This window comes from Trachinotus anak, unplaced genomic scaffold, assembly GCF_046630095.1.
Source record: "Trachinotus anak isolate AG129_WGS33_773 ecotype Australia unplaced genomic scaffold, CSIRO_AGI_Tana_v1 ptg000014l, whole genome shotgun sequence".
Taxonomy (NCBI): Eukaryota; Metazoa; Chordata; class Actinopteri; order Carangiformes; family Carangidae; genus Trachinotus; species Trachinotus anak.
In genome coordinates, this window is record NW_027273865.1 from 5,536,175 (window position 1) to 5,542,222 (window position 6,048).

Consider the following 6,048-nt stretch of genomic DNA (forward strand, 5'->3'; position numbering starts at 1 on the left):
CACACTCCAATAGTTCTGCTGATGTCGACTTTAACGTCTGCTTAAGTACTAGTTACTGACAGGCACCGGCTCTGCCTATATGTCCCAGTAGTTATGATAAAGTCACTGTACTTTTACTAGAATACAGTGCTTGCTATTCTACCCGTCTCTGCTTGAACAGAAAAACAGCGTAGTGTATTTTAAAAAGGCCAGGCAAAATGTAAAGTATGCATGATTTATAGTTAAAGAGCTAAAAATTGCAACACACTGGCCAGTAGATAGAGAAATATGCCACCATGGCAGAAAGATAAACTGTGAGCCCAGAAGAAATGTTTTCCTCTCTTAAAGGGCATTAAAGGTCATTTTATAGAGAACTGTACAGTGAGCCATAATATGTCAGAGTTGTTAAGGTTGTGATGTTTGATTAGAATGTCAGCTTTTCAACACAGTAACTTTGAAGCCGCTGGTAACCAAACACACCATGACAGGGCTCTATTTCAGACAGGGACATGTAGGTGGGCTGTAAAAAGATTGACCTAAAATACCCCGCGGCTCTGTGACGGAGCTTAGCAGAGACGTGCCACCCCACTGCCATGTGCTGCATACCCACTGATCCCTTGAAAAAAAAAAAAAAAAGACACCCTCCACTCAATCCAATGTGAAGGTCAATTTGTCTGTGCATCTGCCAAAGCCAGCTCGGATCACAATAGACTCCCACTGGACCGATAAACGTACCATTGCGTAAATGAAACAAGCAGAACCAGAGTTTTGGATCACTTTTTTTTTTTTACTCCCCACAGCGCAGTGATTAACTTCATCACACTCAAATCCTGCTCAGCAACTCATAAAGTCTCATGGAGAATGGTATTAACTTGTGCAGAGGTATAAGCCCAGGGCTAATTTTTAGAACAGTTCTATCGCTCGTATGCCAGAGTTGCATGCTGGCGTTGATGACTAAAGAAACTTGCCACACTATTTATAGGATAATCTTATGAAATCCTCCCATCACTCCCAGCCCACCCTCACCCTCCCATTTATAATTATCCTGCGGACTTTGTTCTCCACTCTGCCTGTTCTTCCCGGCCCCAAAGTGGAACTTAATGGAACTTCCTGTTACACAATCAAAGGCCCTGCACACCCACATAGGTATTTTTCAGTCAATAACCACACTCGCTGCAAGTCATCGTACCTTACAGGGGTTCAGCTGTACAAAGGGTTTGCCCTACTGAGTTAGGATCTGGACCATCATTAGCACAACCTAGAAAAAAATAAATGTGAACCCTGTGAGGATGTATCATGGTTGCACAGGCCATTGTTTCTGCTTCTTGTTTGCCTTTGGTTGTCACTGTGATTCCCACATTTGCATTTTGTGTCCTTGATGATGGTCCCGAGCTAAAATGTTGATTTAACATTTTATTACAAATAGTCTTAAATGCCTAGGTGGCTCAAGATTACAATTATGGATCCTATTTTGCTTTACAGACTGTAGGACTACACAACCAATTATTCACCTTGCTGCTTAAGATGCCACTGCAACAAATATGCAGTAATTTACAGCTATTAATGAAATGGGTTTTTGTTTAGCAGCAGCCTGCTGTCCTTGAGAGTCAGTACACAATCTTATCCACCTCATCTGTCATCAGACGATATGCACATCTCATGCATTAACAGAGGACCGGAAGGGGGGGGGGGGGTTATATGTAGTCACAATAAAAACACTGTCCTAATTCAAACAGTAGAGAACAAGGAAACAGCATTACAGCCTGAGCGTCCATGCCTTCATCCGTCCATCACCCTCATCAATCAGTTCAGATATTCCTCTCTCATATCTCTGACTCATGCCTCTCTCTCTCTTCTCCCGGCATGGAGCTGCAGCCCACTCTGTGCAATACAAATATTAGTCATTTCAAAGCTTCTGACTTGTTTGCTTCTGTTTATTTAATCTCTTCTTCTTTGTGATGGATATATTCAAGTCAGGTTTGTTCATACAGCCCAATATCACATATTTGCCTCAAGGGACTTTACAATCTGTAGAGAATACAACACCCACTGTCCTTAGACCTTCAATTCGATATACATTTAGTGAGAATCAGTAGTTGATAATGAAAAGGCCCAGTGTCAATAATGTGTCCTAATTTGTAAATTTACCACATACCTTGCAACACATTGCATTCATTTGACAGACATTTTGTCCAAAGTAACTTAGAAGTGTTCTTTTCTTTCTTTCTTCACATCTGGAGTAATTTGCATCTCAGTCCGTTGCAGTTGACACTTGACGTTGACGTGTGGACAGAAGACGAAAGAGGAATGAATACTCAAGAAGCAAAATACGATAATAAATGATAAACTGGAGTTAAATGAAATCTCAACTGATTCATCCCAGTCCTGATATATTTATATATATTTATATTTATCTGTCAATAGGATTTTTTTTTTTAATTATAATCAGATTATGTTTAAAACTACATAGAGCCCATAGAGTGTTTTTTCTTTTTAATTGTGACATTTTACAGTTGAAAAAACAACTTGTTAGTGCTCCTTTTCCAAACTACTAACCTATCATTTTTGTTCTGCAGTTACTTGTTACTTATCGGCCAGCTGCACTGATACCAGTATGTCTGCAGTAAGTTAATATCAGCAGACGTGTGGACCTGGCTGGTTTATTGGTCTAACTAGCTCTGCCTTTGCAACTTTCCTAAATATTGAACTGAACTTTGCTGAGTTCAGTTGTTGTGAACCACCATCTCTCCACTTTCATCTTTTTTTCAGCTTGTGTTTATGTTGTATAATAAACTGTACTATAAGAACAGCTATGGAGACACATTTGTTCACAGGCAAACACAGTGCCCACTCGCTCACTCCGGAAGGCTACATAGATGCAGCAAACGTAAACAGTGACAGACACACAAACATGAAATTGATTGTATCCCTGGAGCACAGCCAGCCTCTAGGTTTCCAGAGGTGGAATTTAGTTCAGCTCGACTATTTCAGAATCAGCTGTCCACCACTTGACTACCTCCTGTACAGCAGCTTGAGGGCTTGACAAGAGTACTTGAGATGATCTTGTTCACCCCTTCCACAAATATCAAGTCGAATCTGCTCTTACACGTCTTTTTTACTGGGTTATATCCTGTGCTGCTGTCACACAAACTCTCTCTCTTACATTTCTCTTTTGTTCTCTGCTGCATCGCAGCGTGTCTCTCTACTGCTTTAGGAATTTTTCTCCCTTTGAATTTTGATTCCTCCCCAGTGTCTGCACTCCACTCCCGCTTTTTCTAAAACTCTTTTCCCCTTTCCGCTCTGTATCTCTGCCTCCTTGTGTGCGTCTCACTGACGCGCCCTCTCTTCCTCTCCTTGATGTTTCTTTCTGTTTGTCTCTTGATTCATTTTCACTCTGTCTAGCACCGGTTTTGATCTCACTATACCATTATTTTTCTCTGTCTTTCGCTCGCCCTCTCACACACACACACACACACACTCAAACTGTCTCTCTCCTCCTGCGTTGCCTGCAGATCCGAGTTGGCGTGTTTCTGTAAGCTGCACAGTTACTGAGCTTGATTCATCCCAGCTATATGGGTGACCCATTTCTGCACAAACTCACACATTTCAATGCTGTGAACTGAAGTACTGTAAAGTGTTTTGCCACATCATTTTAACAGTACACCTATACTACCAGGTTTTATTTCTTTCTCCACTATAGATCTATGCATCAAACCTTTTCACATTCACAAATGGAGTACAGGGGCCTACATGAAGAACAGACTAGAGACACATTCAACCAAAATTCAAGAGGGTAACCACATTTTCCTTTTGTCTCTAACTCCTCAGAATAAAACTCCTCTCTTTGTCTGTACAAGATGGATAATGGACCACTGAGAGCTCGATATCTTTACTAGTAAAAGAACAACAATATTTATAGCTTGTAGAAGCAAGCAAACTGACGAGCTCTACCTCTGCTTAACCAGACAATTTACTTATTCCCTTTAAACCTTTTGGTCCAAAGACACACAGCCGTCACACACACAGGTCGCTGCAGTGATCCCTATTGTAGATGTGGGTGCTGTGTGTATGACTTGATGAATCTGGACAAAACAAAGAGCACAGTATAAGGAGAGAGGAGAGATTCCCGTCATATGACCTCACACTCTGTGGGACGTCTCTCTGTTACAGAACAAAAAGCTCATCTCTGACACACTCCCACTCCAGGGCGACCAGACCTTGGTCAAACTTTGTAAACACATTTTGTAGTTGGGTTTTCCTTTTATTGTTATTCTTTTTCAGGTTTAGCAATAGTACGGTTGAGGACTGTCGCAAAGAGATTTTAAGTGTATCTCTCCACAGCACAGCATTTAACCATCAGCTTAGTGTATTTTGGCAAACAGCTTTGAGGCTGGGTCTATGTCAGCTGTCTTGAGGCAGCTACATCCCACGCATCTGGTTCAGCAACCAGTTTTCAACAAACTCTGAGAATTATGTTAGCGTTTGACCAGGCATCAGACTGCATTCCTTCTGTGTCCGTTCTCTGCAGCCAGGCTCCTGCCACGCTAGATTGACAGGTGTGGACTGAAGCCAGACATTGTCAGCTCATTATCAACATGTTGTCAGCCAACTCTCTCCACAGCTCTTCACGACGCCTCAAGTATACATAAGTATCTCCTTATAAAATGCGTCATTAGGATCACTGAGTTCTTTTACCAACAAGAGCTTTAATGATAAAACAACTATCTATGGGCAGTTGCTTCTTGAGCAATTGTGTTCTTGGACAGATAACAGTGGGTTTCTTTTGTTCTAACTGGGTCACAGTTTGGATAAACAGATGATTTTTCAGGCATATTAACCACTTCTCCACTTCAGAAGGAAATTACAAACTTTTTAGTTATCTTTTTATTCATCGTGGTTCCTTTGCAAATAGATATGCCAAAACATCTTATAAAACATTATGCATTGCTACATCTGAAACAACAGCAGTATACAACTAAGATAGCTGATAGTTAAGCACCACCTGCAGTTACAGCATTAAAATGCAGTGTACACCTTAATACTTTAACACCTCACTTCTTCACAATGAGTATATATATATTTTGCTGGTAATACTTTCATGCTATGCTTCAATAATAAGATTGTAATGGAGTATTTTTGTATAAGTGTTGCCACCAACACTAATACAAAAATACCTAAGGGCATGTTATTTTATGAGCACACTGATAAAATAACATGCCCTTAGGGGACAAAGAGAAAACCACTTTCTGTCACACATCAGTTGTCAAACTTTTCCCTGCAGGTGAATCTGATGAGATTTCTGAATATGCAAAGGAGCACTGTTTGAGAAGACTCCAGCTTTAAAGGTCCCATATTAACCCTAACCCATATTTTACACTTTTCCAGAGTTTTATTTGAACTGTTGCTATCCATAACAAGACATGTTTGAAGATATATTTGTATCTGTATAGCTCTCAGGCTTCTCTCTGGAGCTCTAGTAACAGCAGGTCAGTGAGAGGCTCTGAGCCTCCCTTCTGATTGACTGACTGTTTCCTGAGTGATTGAATAAAAATATGGCAGATTTCAGCACTCAGAGAAACCAGATCCTATATGGTTGGATGGTGGGTCCTGGTGGGCTGGGCTTGGGGCGTGGATGAGAGCGGTGACTGCTTTGTTGTGACATCACAAAGTTACAGAAGCCCTGACGGCTGGTTTTAAGGCTCAGTTTCTGAATACAGGCTGTGTGCATTTCTCTGTGGACTGAGGCTTTGACACTTTCACATTATTGATATAAAACCTACCTGATTTCTTATCATAAAAGACATGGAAATCTCCCTTTACACAATATGGGACCTTCTAATGCAGTATTGGGTTTCTGTTTGTACCTGCTTTGCAAGATGAATCTGAGCAGCTTAGTGAGTTAGAATAAACACTGTGCTGACTGACACGGTGAAATGACAGTTAAATTAACTATGAAATTCATCTTTAACCAATGGGATAAAAAAAAAATCCTTCCAGTGATTCCTACTGGACCTGATACTCCACCAGTGGGAACACCTGTGAAATATTTGAATGTTCTGTAGCCTAATT